The sequence below is a fragment of the Balaenoptera physalus genome (genome assembly GCF_965194825.1).
Source record: "Balaenoptera physalus genome assembly, chromosome: 17".
Lineage (NCBI taxonomy): Eukaryota > Metazoa > Chordata > Mammalia > Artiodactyla > Balaenopteridae > Balaenoptera > Balaenoptera physalus.
Genome location: NC_138895.1, coordinates 63,962,017 through 63,984,043, shown reverse-complemented (window position 1 = coordinate 63,984,043; position 22,027 = coordinate 63,962,017). Strand labels below are relative to the sequence as shown.

At 37.7% G+C, this 22,027-nt stretch overlaps 1 long non-coding RNA gene across 1 annotated transcript; it reads left to right on the top strand.

Annotated features, from left to right (window-relative positions):
* The first annotated feature begins 763 nt into the window (after nt 1-763).
* Nucleotides 764-21,824, top strand: LOC309646720. The gene is made up of 2 exons (XR_014255560.1): nt 764-5,992; nt 20,529-21,824. It is a non-coding gene; the product is annotated as an uncharacterized lncRNA (long non-coding RNA).
* Nucleotides 21,825-22,027: the final 203 nt, after the last annotated feature.

Genomic DNA, 22,027 nt, shown 5'->3' with positions numbered 1-22,027 from the left:
ATGCTGGTGAGAATGCGAAGCAATAGGAACTCTCATACATTGCTAATGTGAATGCAAAATAGCACAGCCACTGTGGAAGACAGTTCGGTGGTTTCTTATAAAACTAAACATAATCCTACCACATGATCCAGCAGTTGTGCTCCTTGGTATTTACCTAAAAGAGCTGAAAACTTATGCCCACACAAAAACTTGCACAAGGATGTTTAAAGAAGCTTTATTCATTATTGCCAAAACTTAGAAGCAAACAACATGTCCTTCAGGGGTGAATGGATAACTGTGGTACATTTAGACAATGGAATATTATTCAGTGCTAAGAATAACTGAACTAACAGCCATGAAAAGACATGGAAGAATCTTAAATGCCTATTACTAAGTAACAGAAACCAATTTGGAAAAGCTACATACTGGATGATTCCAACTATATGATATTTTGGAAAAGGCAAAACTATTAAAAAATCAGGGGCTTCCCTGGTGGCGCAGTGGTTGAGAATCTGCCTGCCAATGCAGGGGACACGGGTTCGAGCCCTGGTCTGGGAAGATCCCACATGCCGCGGAGCAACTAAGCCCGTGCGCCACAACTACTGAGCCTGCGCATCTGGAGCCTGTGCTCCACAACAAGAGGCCGCGACAGCGAGTGGCCCCCGCTTGCCGCAACTAGAGAAAGCCCTCGCACAGAAACGAAGACCCAACACACCCAAAAATAAATAATAAATTAATTAATTAATTTTAAAAAAATTGCAAGGGCATTCATTTAAAAAAAAAATCAGTGGTTGCAGGGGGTGATGAATAGGCAGAGCACACAGGACTTTTAGGGCAGTGAAAATACTCTGTATGATATCGTACTCTGTAGGATAGGCATACCTTGTTTTATTGAACTTCACTTTATAGCACTTCACAGATGACACATTACAATTTGAAGGTCTGTGGCACCCCTGTGTCCGGCAAGTCTATCAACTCCATTTTTCCAACAGCATTTGCTCGCTTCATTTTTCTTTGTCACATTTTGGTAATTCTCACAATATTTCAAACTTTTTCGTTATTATTTGTTATGATGATCTGTGATCAATGATCTTTTTTTTTTATACAGCAGGTTCTTATTAGTTATCTATTTTATACATATTAGTGTATATATTTCAATCCCAATCTCCCAATTCATCCCCGCCCCCAGCCGCTTTCCCCCCTTGGTGTCCATACGTTTGTTCTCTACATCTGTGCCTCTATTTCTGCCTTGCAAACTGGTTCATCTGTACCATTTTTCTAGATTCCACATACATGCATTAATATACGATTTTTGTTTTTCTCTTTCTGACTTAGTTCACTCTGTATGACAGTCTCTAAGTCCATCCATGTCTCTACAAATGACCCAATTTAGTTCCTTTTTATGGCTGAGTAATATTCCATTGTATATATGTACCACATCTTCTTTATCCACTCGTCTGTCGATGAGCATTTAGGTTGCTTCCATGACCTGGCTATTGTAAATAGTGCTGCAATGAACATTGGGGTGCATGCGTCTTTTTGAATTATGGTTTTCTCTGGGTATATGCCCAGTAGTGGGATTGTTGGGTCATATGGTAATTCTATTTTTAGTTTTTTAAGGAACCTCCATACTGTTCTCCATAGTGGCTGTATCAATTTACATTCCCACCAACAGTGCAAGAGGGTTCCCTTTTCTCCACACCCTCTCCAGCATTTGTTGTTTGTAGATTTTCTGATGATGCCCATTCTAACCGGTGTGAGGTGATACCTCATTGTAGTTTTGATTTGCATTTCTCTAATAATTAGTGATGTTGAGCAACTTTTCATGTGCCTCTTGGCCATCTGTATGTCTTCTTTGGAGAAATGTCTATTTAGGTCTTCTGCCCATTTTTGGATTGGGTTGTTTTTTAATATTGAGCTGCATAAGCTATTTATGTATTTTGGAGATTAATCTTTTGTCCATTGATTGTGATCAGTGATCTTTGATGTTATTATTGTAAAAAGATTATGACCCACTGAAGGCCTGGATGATGGTTAGCATCTTTTAGCAATAAAGTATTTTTAAATTAAGGTATGTACATCGTTTTCTTTAGATATAATGCTTAACAGACTACAGTACAGTGTAAATATAACTTTTTTTTTTTTTTGGCCATGCTATGTGGCTTGCGGGATCTTAGTTCCCCAACCAGGGATTGAACCCTCACCCTTGGCAGTGAAAGTATGGATCCTAACCACTGGACCACCAGAGAAGTCCCTAAATACAACTTTTACATGAACTGGGAAACAAAAAAAATTCATGTGACTCACTTTATTGAGATATTCACTTGATTGCCATGATCTGGAACTGAACCCACAGTATCTTCGAGGTATGCCTGTATGTTTTTCTAAGCCATAGAATGTACAACACCAAAAGTGAATTCTAAGGTAAACTATGAACTTTGGGTGATTATGATGAATTAATGTAGGTTCATCCACGGGGGGAAAAACAAAGTATCATTCTGGTGAGCGATGCTCATAATGAGTGAGACTGCACATGTGAGGGGGAAGGGGGTATATAGGAAATCTCTGTACCTCCCTCTCAATGTTTTAAAAAGACTTATATATGTATACATATAGCTGATTCACTTTGCTGTACAGCAGAAACTAACACATTGTAAAGCAACTATACTCCAATAAAAAAAGACACACACAAAAAAACTATCACCTGAGAATTCTATACCTAAAAAAGAATATTTCAAAAATGAAGATAAAATAGACATTTTAGACATACAAAAGCCAAAATAACTCATTACCAGACAACCTGCACTTAAGAAATGTTAAAGGAAGTTTTTAAGGTAGAATGAAAGTGATATCAGATAGAATCTGAATCTACACAAAGGAATGAAGATCAATGGGCAATTGATGTGGGTAAATATAGAGACTTTTCTTACTATTGAATTTTTAATTTACTATTTAAAGAAAAACAAATTAACAATGTATTCTAGGGTTTACAACATAGAAGTAAAATGTGTGACAATAATAGCACAAAGGCCAGGAAGGGGGAAATGGAAGTATATAGTTGCAAGGTTCTTATACTATACTTGATGTGGTATAATATTAGTTTAAAGCAGGTTGTGAATTATTAAAGTTATATAATGCAAAACCAAGAGCAACCACAGAAGTAACACAACAAAGAGTTATTGTCAACAAACCAATAAAGGGGATAAGATAGAATCATAAAAATACTCAATTAATACAAAGAATGAAGAAAAATAGGAAAAGGAGAACAGATGAGGCAAATGGAAAGCAAATGTAGTCATTTAAATTGGTAAATTTAAACCCAACCACATAAACAATCACATTATATGTAAATGGTCTAAACATCCCAACAAAAATGTAGATATTGTCAGATTGAATTAAAAAAACAAAATCCAATTTATGCTGCCTAAAAGAACTCACTTTAAATAAAAAGACTTGTATAGGTTAAATGTAAAAGGATGAGATATATATATATATATACACATATATACCATAATAACACATCAAAAGAGAGCTGGAATGAACACAGTAATATTAGACAAGTATATTTTAGAGCAAATACTTTACCAGGGATAGATAAGGTCATTTTATAATGATAAAATATCAACTGATCAAGAAGATAGAAATTCTAAATATTTATGAACCTAATAAGAGAGCTCCAAAATACATGAAGCAATAACTAATAGAACTACAAGGAGAATTTAGATGAATCTATTGGGTTGGCCAAAAAGTGCCTTCGGTCTTTTAGTAAAAATAAAACACATGGGACTTCCCTGGTAGTGCAGTGGTTAAGAATCCACCTGCCAATGCGGGGGACAAGGGTTCGAGCCCTGGTCTGGGAAGATCACACATGCCACAGAACAACTAAGCCCGTGCGCCACAACTACTGAAGCCCACGTGCCTAGAGACTGTGCTATGCAACAAGAGAAGCCACAGCAATGAGAAACCCTCACACCGCAACGAAGACCCAAAGCAGCCAAATATAAATAAATATTTTAAAAATAAATTTTAAAAAACACACATTTTTCATTTTCACCAAGAACTTTATTGAACAATGTCTTCACCCTTTTGTTCCACTACCTTCTGCCATTTTTTCAGGCAACTTCATAATTCCATCTTCACAAAACTTTTTATCTTTCTGAGCAAAGAACTGTTCCAGGTGCCTTTAACAGTCTTCCAGGGAATTTTTTTCCATTAAGAGAATTTTGTTAAGACCGAAATAAATGCAAAATCCGAAGGTGCAATGTCTGGTGAATACCACGGATGAATCAGAGCTTCCCACCCAAGCTGTAACAGCTTTTGCCTGGTCATCAAAGAAACATGCAGTCTTGCATTATCCTGATGGAAGATCATGTGTTTTCTGTTGACTAATTCTGGAAGCTTTTCGTTGAGTGCTGCTTTCAGTTGGTCTAATTGGGAGCAGTACTTGTTGGAATTAATCGTTTGGTTTTCCAGAAGGAGCTCATAATAGAGGACTCCCTTCCAATCCCACCATACACACTACATCACCTTCTTTGGATGAAGACCGGCCTTTGGTGTGGTTGGTGGTGGGTCATTTCGCTTGCCCCAGGATCTCTTCCAGTCCACGTTATTGTACAGTATCCACTTTTCATTGCCCGTCACAATTTGTTTAAAAAATGGAACGTTTTCATTATGTTTCAGTAGAGAATCGCATGCAGAAATAAGGTCAAGAAGGTTTTTTTCACTTAACTTATGTGGAACAGAAACATCAAAGTGATTAACATAACCAAGCTGGTGCAAATGATTTTCAACGCTTGATTTGGATATTTTGAGTAGTCAGCTATCTCCCACATGGTATAATGTTGACTATTCTCAGTTAATGTCTCAACTTGATCGCTATCAACTTCAACTGGTCTACTCCGACTGTGGAACATCGTCCAGAGAGAAATCTCCAGCACGAAACTTTGCAAACCAGTTTTGACACGTTCGATCAGTCACAGCACCTTCTCCATACACTGCACAAAACTTTTTTTGCGTTTCAGTTGCGTTTTTACATTTCTTGAAATAATAAAGCATAATATGCTGAAAATGTTGCTTTTTCTCTTCAATCTTCAATATTAAAATGGCTACACAAAAATTCACCAGTTTTGATAAGTTTTTTTTTTTTAATGCACAGTGATATGACAGCTGTCACAATACAATCTAACAAAATTCTTTCGAATGAAGTTAAAAACGACTAAGCTCTACTAGAGCCATCTTACAGAAAAAACGAACGAACCTTCTGGCCAACCCAATACAATTATAGTTGAAGATTTCAATGCCCCCTCTCTCAGTAATCGATAGAACAAGCAGACAGAAAATCAGCAGGTGGGGCGGTTAATCTTATGTGCCAACTTGACTGGGGTAAGGGATGCCCAGATAGCTGGTAAAACATTATTTCTGGATATGTCTATGAGGGTGTTTTCAGAAAAGATTAGCATTTGAACCAGTAGACTGAGTAAGGATTTCACCAATGGGGATGGGCATCATCCAATTCCTTCAGGGCCCAAATAGGACAAAGGGTGAATTCCCTCTCTTCTTGAGCTGGGATATCCATCTTCTCTTACCCTCAGACATTGGAGCTCCTGGTTCTCAGGCCTTCAGACTCTAAGACTTAAAACAGCAGCCTCGTTGTTCACAGGCTTTTGGACATGACTGAATTATACCACCAGCTTTCCTGGTTCTCCAACTCACAGATGCAGACTGTGGGGACTTTTTGCACCACATAACTGTGGGAGCCAATTCTTTTAATAAATCTCCTTTTATGTGTATCTTATCGGTTCTGTCTCTAGAGAACCCTGACTAATGTATTATTAATATAGAAGACTTGAACAAGACTATCAATCAACTTGACCCAATTGATATTTATAGAACACATGACCTAACAACAGCTGAAAACGTCTTTTCAAATGCACATGGAATATTTACAGAAGTAGAACACATGCTGTCTCATAGAACAAGTCAATAAATTAAAAAATTTCAAAATATACGAAGTGTGTTCTCTAAACACAATAGAATTAAATTAGAAATCCATAAAAAAAGATATCGAGAAAATCTCCAAATATTTAGAAACTAAAAAATTTGGAAACTAAATAACACATTCCTAACCTAATCAAGTGGGAAATTAGAAAGGGTTTTGAAATAAATGAAAAAGAAAAACAACATATCAAACTTTATGGCATACAAATAAAGCAGAACTTAGAGGGAAATGTACAGCATCAAACATCTATACAGGCATACCTTGTTTTATTGCGTTTTGTTTTATTGTGCTTTACAGATTTTTTTTTTTTAAACAAACTGAACATTTATGGCAACACTGTGTTGAGGAAGTCTATTGGCACCACTTTTCCAATAACATTCACTCACTTTGTGTCTCTATGTCACATTTTGGTAATTCTTGAAATATTTCAAGCTTTTTCATTATGATTATATTTGTTATGGTGATCAGTGATCTTTGATATTACTACTGTAATTGCTTTGGGGTGCCACAAACCACACCCATATAAGACCACAAACTTAGTCGATAAATGTGTGTTTTCTGACTGCTCCACCCACTGGCCAATCCTGTCTCTCTCCCTCTCCTCAGGCTTCCTTATTCCCTGAGACACAGCAATATTGAAATTAGGCCAATTAATTACCCAGCATAGTCTCTAAGTGTTCATTGAAAGGAAGAGTCACATGTCTCTTACTTTAAATCAACAACTAGAAATGATTAGGCTTAGTGAGGAAGGCATGTCAAAAGCTGAGACAGGCCAAAAGCTAGGCCTCTTGTACCAAACAGTGAGCCCAGTTATGAATGCAAAGGAAAAGTTCTTGAAGTAAATGAAAAGTTCTACTCCAGTGAACACACAAATGATAAGAAAGCGAAACAGCCTTATTGCTGATATGGAGAAAGTTTTAGTCGTCTGGATAGAAGATAAAACCAGCCACAACATTCCCTTAAGCCAAAGCCTAATCCAGAGTGAGGCCCTAACTCATTTCAAGTTTATAAGGCTCAGAGAGGTGAGTAAGCTTCAGAAGAAAAGTTTGAAGCTAGCAGAGGTTCATGAGGAAAGTGCAAGGTGAGAAAGCAAGGGCTGATGTAGAAGCTGCAGCAAGTTATCCAGAAGATCCAGTGAAGATTATTAATGAAGGTGGCTACACTAGACAACAGATTTTCAGTGTAGATGAAACAGCCTTCTATTGGAAGAAAATGCCATCTTGGGTTTTCATACATAGAGAGAAGTCAAGGCCTGGCTTCAAATTTTCAAAGGACAATCTGACTCTTTTGTTAGGGGCTATTGTAGCTGGTGACTTTAAGTTGAAGCCAACACTCATTTACCATTCCAAAAATCCTAGGGCCCTTAAGAATTATGCTCAATCTACTCTGCCTGTGCTCTATAAATGGAACAACAAAGCCTGGATGATAGCACATCTCTTTACAACATGGTCTACTGAATATTTTAAGCCCACTATTGAGACCTACTGCTCAGAAAAAAGGAAAAGATTTATTTAAAATATTACTTCTCACTGATAATGCACCTGGTCACCCAAGAACTCTGATGGAGATGAATAACGAGATTAATGTTGTTTTCATGCCTGCTAATACAATATCCATTCTGCAGCCCATAGATCTAGGAGTAATTTAGGATTTCAAGTCTTATTATTTAAGAGACCGAGTTCGTAAAGCTATGGCTACCATAGATAGTGATTCCTCTGATGGATCTGGGAAAAGTAAACTGAAACCTTCTGGAAAGGATTTACCACTCTAGATGCCATTAACATTTGTGATTCATAGGAAGAGGTCAAAACATCAACATTAATAAGAATGTGGAAGAAATTGATTCCGACCTTCATGTATGACTTTGAGGGGTTCAAGACTTCAGTGGAGGAAGTACCTGCAGATGTAGTAGAAATAGCAAGACAACTAGAATTAGAAGTGGAGCCTGAGGGAATCCCCTGGCGTTCCAGTGGTTAGGACTCTGAACTTTCACTGCTCAGGGCCTGGGTTTGATCCCTGGTCAGGGAACTAAGATACCACAATGTGTGACAAAAGAGAGAGAGAAGGAAGGAAGGAAAGAAGGGAGGGAGGAAAGGAGGAAGGAAGGGAAGTGAGGCCTGAAGATGTGACTGAATTGCTACAATCTCATGATAAAACTTTAACGAATCAAGAGTTGCTTCCTATGGGTGAGCAATAAAGTGGTTTCTTGAGATGGAATCTACTCCTGTTGAAGATGCTGTGAAGATTGTTGAAATGACAACAAAGGATTTAGAATATTACATAAGCTTAGTTGATAAAGCAGTGGTAGGGTTTGAGAGGACTGATTCCAATTTTGAAAGAAGTTCTACTGTGGGTAAAATGCTATCAAACAGCATTGTATGCTACAGAGAAATTGTGCATTAGAATTTTTAGATTCCACAAAGCTGGAGGCATCACACTTCCTGATTCAAACTACACTACAAAGTTATAGTAGTCAAAACAGTATGGTACTAGCATAAAGACAGACATATAGACCAATAGAACAGAATTAAGAGCTTAGAAATAAACCCCTGCATATATGATCTAATACTATTAGACAAGGGAGCAAATAATACTCAACAGGGAAAGGACACTTTCCTCAATAAATGGTGCTGGGAAAACTGGACAACCACATGCAGAAAAATGAAATTCAACACTTATCTTACACCACTTACAAAAAATGAACTTAAAATGGATTAAAGACTTAAGTGTAAGACCTGAAATCATAAAACTTGTAAAAGAAAACATAGGAGGGACTTTCCTGGTGGTGCAGTGGTTAAGAATCTGCGTGCCAATGCAGGGGACACGGGTTCAAGCCCTGGTCTGGGAAGATCCCACATGTTGCAGAGCAACAAAGCCTGTGCGCCACAACTACTGAGCCTGTGCTCTAGAGCCTGAGAGCCACAACTACTGAAGCCCGAGTGCCACAACTACTGAAGCCCATGTGCCTGGAGCCCATGCTCCTCAACAAGAGAAGCCACTGCAATGAGAAGCCTGCGCACTGCAATGAAGAGAGTAGCCCCCTGCTCGCCGCAACTAGAGAAAGCCCCCGCACAGCAACGAAGACCCAATGCAGCCAAAAATAAATACATTAAATAAATAAATAAATAAATAAAGTTTATTGGGAATTCCCTGGCAGTCCAGTGGTTAGGACTCGGTGCTTTAACTGCTGTGGCCCGGGTTCAGTCCCTGGTAGGGGAACTAAGATCCTGCAAGCCACATGGCATGGCCAAAAAAAAAAAGTTTACTTAAAAAATGAAAAGCAAACAAAACAAACAAGAAAATCTCATTTTATTCATCTCACTTGCATTCCATTGTCAATAGTTGAGTACATTTCCCTTCCTGTTTCTATGCATGTATATACCTTATATGTGTACATATATACACATGCATCTCTGTTTTTTAAACAGATATAGAATCATACTATAGTAATGTCCTGATACTTGCTTTTTACCTTACACTCCTTAAAGCTCTTCCTGTATTAATACATACACCTTTACCTCAAACTTCTTAATAGCTACATAAAATTCTATAGAAGAGAAATGTGCTATATTTTATTTAAACTCTCCCCTGCTGAGGACATTTAATCCTTGACTTTCGTTTTCCATCTCTTATGTCTATAACGTTTTAATTTTCCTTATAAATGTATAATGCTTTTTACGAATTTAAAAAAAAAAAGGAAAAAAGTGTTTAAAAAAATAAAACCTCTCTCAAGAGTTAGCAGTCTGGTCTTCCTCAAGCACCGGAGATGTCACTGCCCGGCACCCCAGGGATCTTAGTCATGCCCACCCATACGCCCTTCCTCTGCAAGCAAGTCATTTAGCACAATCACTTAACATCCCTCAAATCAGACCCTCCAGTTCTAAGGGCCTTGAGCTACATGTGAATTTTAAGAGCACTCAACCTGTTGTAACCAATCTTGTCATTTATAAAGCAAGGTTAATAACACATCACAGAGTTATTATGTGAAAAGAGGGCTGAGGTGAAGGTTGGCCTCTAGGATAGGGGCTGCCATACAGTTGGCCATTTCCCAAGAAAATCAGAAACTACAGAAGGAAAGTGTAAGAAGCTCTTTTCTCTTTCTTAATGGATCTTAGATTTGACGTACATAATCAGAGTCACCTAGGGCGCTTGTTACAATTGTACATTCTAGGCCTCACCTACAATGGTTTTTATTTAGTTGGAATCTGGACTTATTTTAGATTCCTGGCCCAACATTTAGTTGGGCCAGGAATCTGCATGTTAAGCAGGCAATGCTCCAGGTGATACTAATGCTGCTGTTTCACCCCATTGGAGAAACACAGTTTGGTCCCACTGGAGCTAAGTCAGAACAGGAGCTACTCTGCTGCTATGGCGACGCCCAAACTTAATGAGGTGAGAATGAAGAAAAGAGTGGCCCAGCTCTTGTTTTGGTCCTATCCTGTGACTTCAACAGGAAGGGCCTGAAAATACTCAGAAAAGTAGCACTAAAGGGCAGTTAATCTTGAGCAAATACTGAGAATGTAACCTAGGAACATGTTAAGTCCTTTATATCTTGGGTTAATTCTAGAAAGTCCTTAGAGATGATTTAACGAAAGGCTGGGGGCCTGAAACCAAGGCTGCTGGGCCCTGATCATAATTGTTGAGGCTCTAGGGCAAGCAGCATAAATCCACTTGGCCTACATTTGGTAGCTTATGCTACATTCATTTATTCATTCAGTTAGCTAACTATGTTTACTTTAGACTGAAGCTTCAAAAGGGCTTTTTCTACCAGAGTAGACATAATTTAAATATGATATGGGGGTGGTGGTGTGATGAATTGGGAGACTGGGACATGTATACACTGATGTGTATAAAATGGATGACTAATAAGAACCTGCTGTATAAAAAAATAAAATTCAAAAATTCAAAAAAAAAATATGCATAACACACACAAACATGCATGCACTCAATCAATTAATCCTCTTTCCTATTAAAAAATTAAATAAATAAATATTGGCTACAATAAAGAAAAGAAAGAAAGAAATAGGATTGTCAGCTTTTATAAAGGCTCAACACTATATATACTGGCATCAAGAAAGACTGGTACATCCTTATGTCACTGGTTTATTTAAGAAACGTTTATTGAATACCTCTTTGTCTCTGGCATATATTTTTATTAGGCTACTTTGAGTCTTCAGATGTCGCTTCCCCTGTCAAGCCTTTCTGAAAGCCCTCAGGTGGAATGAATCTTTAAAAATTATTTATAAATAAATTTATTTATTTACTTATTTATAGTTATACCTTGACTTGTGCCTCCCCCTGCCGAAATTCAGATTGATGTTACATGTTATACAGTCAAAGAATTTTGTGGCTGGAAGGAGTTTTATTATAACACTAGTCTCAATGTAATAAAATTCACTATTTACATATCTGTTCCCCAGGCAGATCACAAACTTCAGGAAAGGAGACTGTATCTCACTCATCACTGAATCCCAACACAAAAGGTGTTCAGCAAATGAATACACATACGCATATATGAACACCTCTGTATGAATGCTGTCCTTCAAAGTAGTACCTTGGGAAACAGTATATTTTTCCAATAGTAATGACACTGCATAGAATCCCTCCCTCGAATTTGAAATGATCTTCAGAGCAAGCGTCAAAAGCACATAAGAGAACAAGAAATATTTTAATTTTCCCTTTGATTATTCCCCAAAACATCTTTTTTCCATTGATTAGAAATTATTTTAGATCCTTTCCAGAAGTCAAATTCCTCCTTAAAGGATTAGGAATCTCCCCAGTTGAGGGTGTAAATCTTGTTGTAGATGACCTCTAAACATTTTAATCCTGGCCTGCCTCAGTGACTCTACCCCTGTCTCACCCTACCTGTGCCCAGAGATACTTTGACTTAGAGACTTGGGTTCAAATCCCAGCTCTGCTGCCTGTTATCTGTTCATACATGGGCAAGTTATTTGAGCTCTCTGAGTTTCAGTGTGATGTGTAGTTTTTTTTTTATCAATTTGATAGAGCCATGTGATACCTAGAATAATGTTTAATCAAATATCTGGGTGTGTCTGTGAGGGTGTTTCTTGGTGAGATTTACATTTGAATTGGGAGACTAAGTAAAGCAGATTGCCCTCCCTAATGTGGAGTAAGGGAGAATTCACTCTATCTGCCTGTTTTCTAGCTGAAATATGGGTCACCTCCTGCACTTGGACTGAAACTACACCACTGGCTTTACCGGGTCTCCAGCTTGCAGATGGCAGGTCACGGGACTTCTCAGTCTCCATAATTGTATGAACCAATTCCCTTATAATAAATCTTTCTTTCTCTCTCCCTCGCTATATATATACATAATCTCCTATTGGTTCTGTTTCTCTGGAGAACTCTAATACACTCGTTCTCCTTATATGTGAAACAGGGAAAATAAGAGCCATATATGTTAGCACTGTGCTAAACATTGTATATATATCTCACTTAATCCTCTAACCTCGAAAGAGATAGGTACTACTGGGACTTCCCTGGCCATCCAGTGGTTAAGACTCCACGCTTCCAATGCAGGGGGTGTGGGTTTGATCTCTGGTTGGGGAACTAAGATCCCACATGCCATGCGATGTAGCAAAAAAAAAAAAAAAAAAAAAAGATATAGGTACTATTGATAGGATTATCCCCTGCATACTCTAAGTCCTTGCTCCCTTGTGGCACTGACATTCCTTGGGGTAATATCCCCCCACCACCAAGGAACCAATTCTTTTTGCATCTCAGTCAAATTCCAAGGGGAGAGAATCTGATGGGTTCAAGTTAATGACTGGTCCCTGTTGGGCAAAATCCTCAGAAAAGCCTGTTCTATCATCTGACCTACAGATGGGCTTGTTTGATCAGATTCCCACACCTGGGCCATTCAGCTTTGTTCAGGGGAAATTAGTGGGGGGAGCTGTTGGTCATATGTTAACACAATGACAATTTATATTTAAGTACCACCTTTGAGTGGTAGAGGCCAGGACTCCCTGGGATTACTAGGAGGCTTTGGACCTGTCAAGCTTGCTAAGGTTGGACCTGTATTTAGTTTCTTTCTAAGGACTAAGGCAGAAAGGGTACAATATCCCAGGGTGTGCTCTTTAGGAAACAGTGATCTCCTATCACTTGTTTATTGCTGAATTCCAAGCCTTAGAACTGTGCCTAGCACCTGGCAAGCATTCAAATAATATATATTAAATAAATAACTAAATCCAACAATTCAAGGCCTTCCTGAGAGAGGCAGCTCCAAAGATCAATAGCCGTGAACTAGTCTTTCTGTGGCTGTATGATCTAGAGAGAAATCCACGCCCCTAAATACATGTCCAGGAAATGCTTTTGCTGTTAAGAGATTTTCAGTTCTCTTTAGGCATGGAATAACAAAATCCTGGAGGAAAGTACTGATGAGGAGACCTCTAGAGGAGGCGGGAGCTCCCTCTAGGGGCCAAAGAAAATATCCTCAAAAATGCAGCACTGACACTGTAGGCAAATTTCTTTAAGAAAAAATGTTAATGCTTTAAAATATAGCAACATCACTAGAACAACAAACAGAATGACAGCTTTAATAATTCTCCTTTGACTACACAGTCACCCAGCAAATAAAGTATCTTTTATATTCCAGGTTCTGTGTAAAGCATAGGATATTTGGATGAAGTTGAGGATGAGGGAATGTGTAGAAAAAAGAACCTTTGTACACTATTGGTGGGAATGTAAACAGGTAAAGCATTATGGAAAATAGTATGGATGGTCATGAAAAATTAAAAATAGAATTGCCCTATAATACAGCAATGCTCCTTCTGAGTATATATCCAAAGGAAATGAAATCAGTACCTCAAAGACATACCTGCACTCCCATGTTCGTTGCAGCATTATTCACAGTAGCCAAGATACAGAAACAAGCTATATGTTCATTGACAGATGAATGGAAAAAGAAAATGCGGTGTACATATACAAAGAAATATCATTTATCATTCAGTCTCCAAAAAAAGGAAATTCTGTTATTTGTGACAACAGAAATGAACCCGGAGGACATTTTGCTAAGTGAAATAAATCTCACACTTAAAGACAAGTCTCACCCTTAAAGACAAGTACTATATAGTACCACTTATATGTGGAATCTATAATAGTCAAATTCATAGAAGCAGAGAGTAGAATGGTGGTTGCCAGGGGCTGGGGCAGAGGGGAAAGTGGGGACCTATTAGTCAAAAGCTACAAAGTTTAAATATGTACTGGAGATTTAATGTACAGCATGGTGATATAGTTAATAATACTGTATCGTATACTTGAAATTTGCAAAAAGTAGATCTAAAAATTTTTTTGTGTAACAACAATTAACTATGCAAGGTGATGGATATGTTAATAAGCTTGATTGTGGTTATTATCTCAAGTGCACGTGATATAAAAACATCACGTTGTAGATAGGGTGACAGCATCATGGCAGCATAAGGCATTCCTCTCTTCGTCCCCCTTTTTTTTAACAAAGAATTAGACATCCATCCATGAACCACAGTACCTTGGTGGGAGCTGTGGGATCCAGCAACATGTGCCAAGGGACACAGGAGGAATCTCACTCACCTGTGTATCCAGGAATAAGCAGACAGACCTCAGTACAGGATGGAACAAGCAGGGCAGCAAACTTGCCGCAACCCCTGTCACGTGGTCAGGAAAAAGCCTGGAGAATACACTGGGCAGATACCCATAGTCAAGAGAGAAATTTTAGAAGTCCAGCCTACCTGAGAAAAGATTCCAGTACCTCATTAAAGGAAAGAGAGTCTGAATGCAGCCAAGACAATAAGAACTTTACCAACACCAGTCTCCCCCTCCCCCTCCATGGCAACACTGCACGGGGCTGACCTATCAGGCAGCGGTGAATTCTCCTGCAGGAAAAAAGGAGAGTGGTGAGTGACCAAGGATGCAGGACACAGCTGAAGAAACTTGTTTCTCTCCAGCAGCACCAAGAGGACCAAGGTAGAACCTCCATGACTGGGAGGAGAGAGGAGATTGGGAAACGGACAGGTAAGACTGTCAAAGGGCGTTAAAGGGAACATAGTCAGCAGGAAGTCCATCCACAAGCCTCTGGGAGTCCCACAGCCAGGGCTCTCCCTACCAAGTCCACAGGCTCCCCCAACACCTTGAGGGCTAAACCCATACCTCCCTCCACTCTGCAACTGGCTCCTTGTACACTCCCAAGTGTGGCGACAAGAGAAAGCTTCCGTAGATGGTGAATGTGCTTAGAAAACGGGCGAGGCTTTGTGGGCAAGGAAGAAATTAAAGCTCGAGCTATAGTACCACTTTTAGAAAACAAAAGAGAGGTTTCCAGTAGCCAGCCTGGTGAGTTGTAAGAACCAGGGAAGACTTAAAAGCTTAAGAATTCTGCCACAAGAGGGAGCAAGATGAGTGGAACAGGTATATCTACACAAAGGCAGAGAAAACTCCAGAAAATATCAGCACCAGTGAACCGAATACCTATCTGAAGGCAACTAGCAAAGATTTAAAGAGGCGTCTGCTTCTTCAAATGCAAAAGCAGCAAAGCAAAACTACAAGGAACATAAAGGATCAAAGAAACATGTTATCACCAAAAGATAATAATAATCCTCTAATAACAGAGCTCAAAACACAAAATTTGCAATGTGGTTGATAAAGAATTAAAAATAACTGTTATGAAGAAACTCAATGAGCTACCAAAAAAAAAAAAAAACCCTTAGAAAGGCAGTTCAATGAAATCACACACACAAAAAAGCACAGGTTCAAAATGAGATATTTACCAGAGATAGAAATCATAAAAAAGAGCCAAGCAGAAATTTTAGAGCTGAAGAATTCAATAAATGAAATGAAAAAATGCAGTACAGAACATCTGCAGTAGAGTAGAGCACCTGAAGACAGAATAAGTGAGGTAGAGGGTAGGAATTCTGAAATAACCCAGTTAGAGGGAACAAAGAAAAAGAACGAAAAAAAGAGAAGAAAGCATTCATGATCTATGGGACACCATTAAAGAACAAATATTAGAATAATCAGGGTCCAGAAGGAGAAGAGAGGAAGAAGGCGACAGATTTAAAGAAATGGCAGCTAAGAACTTCCCAAACCTGGGGAGAGAATTAGACATCTGAGAGAGTGGGAATGATATATCCTTAGTGTTCCAAGAAAAAAACTGCCAGCCGAGAATATTCTATTTGGCAAAGTTATCCTTCAGATGTGAAAGAGAAATACAGACTTCCCTAGGCAAACAAAAGCTGAGGGGGTTAATAACCACCAGACCTATAAGAAATGCTGAAGGAAGCTCTTCAAGCTGGAATGAAATGACATAAAAAATACAAAAGTATACAATACACTGGTAAAGGTAAATATAAAGTCAAACTTAGAAAACTCTAATTCTGTAATTGCATGGTGTGTTAACCACTTAACTATAGTATAAAGGTCAAAGGAAAAGAATACTAAAAATAATTATAGCTAGTATAATTACAACTAACACCAATATTAAAAGAGGTGTAATTATAACTAATACCAATAATGACATCAAAAAAATAAAATGGGGGAGTAAAAATCTGAAGCTTTTGTAAGCAAAGTTAAGTTGCTATCAGCTTAAAATAGACTGTTTTATCTATGAGATGTCCTAGAGTAGATGCACAAAAGATAAAGAACACACCACCATGGAAAATCACCAATTTAAAAAGGTATGCAGAAGGGGGAGGGAGTGGAGATACAAAAGAACCAGAAAACAATGAACCAGAGGCATTAGCAAGTCCTTACATGTCAATAATAACTCCAAACATAAATAGGTTGAATTTACCAATCAAAAGGCACAGAATGACTGGATGGATTAAAAAAAAAAAAGACTCAACTATATGCTTCATACAAGAGATTCACTTCAGCTTACAAAAGCTCAGGTAAAGAGATGGAAAAAGAGATTCCATGCAAGTGGAAACCAAAAGAAAGCAGGGGTAGCTATAATTATATCAGACCAAATGGACTATAAGCCAAAAATGGTAAAAAGAGACAGAAGGTCAATAGATAATGATAAAGGGATCAATTCATCAAGAAGATATAACAATTACAAACATATGCAAACCCAACATTGGAGCACCAAAATATATTAAGCAAATACTAACAGATCTGAAGGGAAAAAATAGACAATAATAGCAGGGAACTTCAATACCCCACCCTCAACAATGGACAGATCATCCTGACAGAAAATCAACAAGGAAATGTTGAATTTGAACCATACATTAGACCAAGTGGACCTAAGAGACATTTATAGAACATTCCATCCCACAGAAGCAGAATACACATTCTTCTCTAGTGCACATGGAACAAGCCCCAGGATATGATATAATAGACCACAAAACAAGTCTCAGCAAATTTAAGAAGACCGAAATCATACCAAGTATCTTTTCTGACCACAATAGTATAAAACTTGAAATAAGTAACAAGAGAAAATCTGAAAAATCTACAAAAATGTAGAGATTAAATAACACACTATTGAACAACCAATGGGTCAAAAAAGAAATCAAAGGGAAATCAAAAACTATCTCAAAGCAAATGAAAATGAAAACACAATATACCAAAACCTATGGGATGCTGCAAAAGCAGTTCTGAAAGTTTATAGCAATAAATGCATGTATTAAGAAAATGGAAATCTCAAACAACCTAACTTTACATCATAAGGAACTAGAAAAAGAAAATAAAACTAAGTCCAAAGTAAGCAGAAGGAAGAAAATAACTAAAATAACTAATATCTGAGCAGAAATAAATGAAATAGAGACCAGCAAGACAAGTTTAAAAAATCAACAAAACCAAGAGCTGTTTTTTCAAAAAAGAAAAATGGACAAACCTTTACCTACTCTTCCTAAGAAAAAGACTCAAATAAAACGAGAAATGAAAGAGGAGACACTACAACTGATACTACACAAATACAAAGGATCATAAGAGACTACTGTGAATAATTAAATGCCAACAAATCAGATAACCCAGTGAAATGGATAAATTTCTAGAAACATACAACTTATGAAGCCTAAATCATGAAGAAATAGAAAATCTGAAGAGACAATAACCAGTAAGGAGATTAAATCTGTAATCAAAACCCCCCAATACAGAAAACCCCAGGACCAGATGGTTTCACTGGTGAATTCTATTAAACATTTAAAGAAGAATTAATGGCAATCATTCACAAACTCTTTCAAAAAAACAGAAGAGAAGGGAACATTGCAAACTCATTTTAGGAGGACAGCACTTGAGATAAGGACAGCACAAGAAAACTATAGTCTAAAATCTCTGATGAATATAGTGTCAATGAAAAATTAATCAGCCAACTGATGAAAGAAATAAAAAATGTTATTCGAGCCAAATTGAGGATTATAACCTGGGAACAGCCTCTCAGAAAGCTCTGAGAACTCTTCTGTCCATTAGAAGTCAAAGCACAGTTATATAAGTTTTTTGAGACAGAGGGCTGTACATTAAATAATGTATTATTGACAGTTTACACAAGTACAAAGTGGTGGGTCATGTGACCCCTTACAAGATTAAAAAGGAATGTTATCTTTTAAGGAGTTGTCTTGTTGATGCTAGGAAAATGTTCTTCTTTATGGTTGAGAAGGTATTGCCAACGGGGAGGTTTGGTTGATGCATGATGCAGATACACAATGCAAAGTAGGGGAAGAGAGGAGGCCAGAGGGCAGAGAAAATTTTTTATGTTTAAATTTTTCTTGTCTTGCCATAAAATAAAAATTTTATTTCACAATAGGTACAAAAATTCTCAACAAAATATTAGCAAACTGAATTCAACAACACACGGAAAAGATTATACATCATGACCAAGTGAGATTTATCCATGGGATGTAAATAATTCAACATACACGAATCAATAAATGTGATGTACCACATTAATAGAATGAAAGATGAAAATTACACGAACATCTCAATATGCATAAAAAGCATGACAAAATACAATATACTTTTATGATAAAAACACTCAACAAATTGGGCATATAAGGCACATACCTCAACATAATAAAGGTCATATATGACAAGCTCACAGCCAGCATCATACTCAACAGTGAAAGGTCGAAAAACTTTCCTCCAGGATCAGGAAAACAAGAGTGCCCACTCTCACCACTCTTATTCAACACAGTACCTGAAGTCATAGCTAGAGCAATTAAGCAAGATAAAGAAATAAAAGGCACCCAAATCAGAAAGGAAGAAGTAATATTGTGTAATATTGTGTTCATGAATCAGAGGAATGAATACTGTTCAAATGTATATACTACCCAAAGCCATCTACAGATTCAGTGCAATCTGTGTAAAAATTCCCATAGCATTTTTCACAGAAATAGAAAAAGCAATCCTAAAATTTGTATGGAAACACAGAAGACCCCAAATAGGCAACTCAATCATGAAAAAGAATAACAAAGCTAAAGGTATCACACTTCCTTATTTCAAACCAGATTACAAAAATGTATCAAAATAGTATGGTATTGGCTAATAGACACATAGACCAATGTAACAGAGTCAAAAGCACAGAAATAAACCCTTGAATTTACAGTCAACTAATATTTGACAAGGAAGCTAAGAATGGGGAAAGGATAGTCTCTTCAATAATTGTGTTGGGAAAACTGGATAAGCACATGCAGGAGAATGAAATCCAACCCCTGTCTTACACCACTCACAAAATTAACTCAAAATGTATTAAAGACACAAACAAAGACCTGATACTGCAAAACACCTACAAGAAAAATAGGAAAGAAGTTCTTTGACATTGGTCTTGGCAGTTATTTTTTTAGATACAACACTGAAAGCACAAGCAACAAAAGCATAAATTAGTAAGTGGTATACATCAAACTAAAAAGCTTCTGCACAGTAAAAGAAACAACCAAAAAATGAAAAGGCAATGTACAAAATGAGAGAAAATATTTGCTAACCATTTCGGAGCAGGTGTTAATATCCAAAATACATAAAGAATTCACACCCTTAGCAAAAATAATACGATTTAAAAATTGGCAAAGGAAATAGACATTTTTCCAAAGACAATATCCAAATGGCCATGAGGTACATAAAAAGGTGCTCAACATCACTAACTATCAAAGAAATGCAAATCTAAACCACAATGAGATATCACCTCACACCTGTTAGAATGGCTATCATCACGAAGACAAAAGGTAACAAGTGTTGAGCAAGGGTGTAGAGAAAAGGGAACCCTTGTGTACTGTTGATGGAAATGCAAGTTGGTTCAGCCATAGTGGAACACATTATGGATGTTCCTCAAAAAATTAAATATAGAACTACCATATGATCCAGCAATTCCAATTATGGGTATGTATTCAAAGAAAATGAGAACAGGATATCAAAGAGATATCTGCACTCCCATGTTTAGTGCAGCATTACTCACAATAGCCAAGATATGCAAACAACCTAAGCATCTGTCAATGTCAGATGACAGATGAATAGGTAAGGGAGATGAGAAACATATACGACATATACAGACACACACACACACAGTTGACCCTTGAACAATGAAAGGGTTTAGGGGCACTAACACACCACCCCCAGGTCAAAAATCCATGTATAGGGGCTTCCCTGGTGGCGCAGTGGTTGAGAGTCTGCCTGCTAATGCAGGGGACACGGGTTCGAGCCCTGGTCTGGGAAGATCCCACATGCCGCGGAGCAACTAGGCCCGTGAGCCACAATTACTGAGCCTGCGTGTCTGGAGCTTGTGCTCCACAACAAGAGAGGCCGCGATAGTGAGAGGCCTGCGCAGCGTGATGAAGAGTGGCCCCCACTTGCCGCAACTAGAGAAAGCCCTCGCACAGAAACGAAGACCCAACACAGCCACAAATAAATAAATTAATTAATTAAAAAAAAAATCCATGTATAACTTTACAGTCATCCCTCCGTAGCCATAATTCTGCATCTACAAATTCAACCAACTACAGACTGTGTAGTACTGTAGTATATATTTATTGGAAAAAAACCTTGTATAAGTGGACCCGTGTAAGTCAAATCCATCTTGTTCAAGGGTCAACTATACATGGAATATTGTTCAGCCACGAGAAAGAAGGAAATCCTACCATTTGTGACAACGTGGATGGACCTGAAGGCATTATGCTAAGGGAGATAAGTCAGACAGAGAAAGACAAATACTATATGATATCACTTATCTATGGAATCCAAAAAAGCCAAACTCATAGAAGCAGAGAGTAGAATGGTGTTACCAGGGATTAGGGATATGGGAACTGGGGAGATGTTGGTCAATGGGTACAAACTTCCAGTTAGAAGATGAATAAGTCTCAGAGATCTAATGCACAGCATTGTGATTATAGTTAATAATAATGTATTATGTACCTAAAATTCCCCATATTATATAATCATTTCTAATAATAAAACCACATCAGAATTCCTTGTTTGGGGTTTTTTATTAAAAAAAATTAATACCTACATGTTTAAAATTCTTTGCAATAGACTTTCTTAAAAGGACTGGAAAGAAAGTGAATTTTCAAGATTTTTTTCTATAATGTAATCCTAAAGAAAAGCATTTGTCATCGTAATTCCCCAAATTATACACACGTCCTACAATTTTACCGAGGGATCAAAGGAAGGAAAAGAGAATGAGCAGCAGTGAGTGAAGTTGCAAAGTTCTTAATTTTGATGGTGAGTATGGTCTTCACATGATGATGATAATACAAGACCCAGTTGATCATACTGTGGGTTGACAGTAAGTTATACCATATTTTTATGCAAACTCTGATGAGAATTAAAAAATTAAATAATCCTAGTAAAGATTCAATTAAACTCTAACGCGCAGATATCAGTAGTGGCCATTTGTTCCTTACGTGTCAGCATTCACTCATCCTTTTTTTTTTTTTTTTGAATAAATAAATAAAAACATCACTCACCCTTCTTCTGATAGCAGTGCTGCAGTTTTCCTAGGGGAAACAACGCTTAGATATTCTCTGTCCATGTGATTCAGATGGAGTTCATTCCCAGAGCCAGAGCTGGGCATGTAACCAAGAGGTAGTCATCAACTGTGTACTCTCGGGCTCCACTATTGGTTCAGGGATGTGCACATTC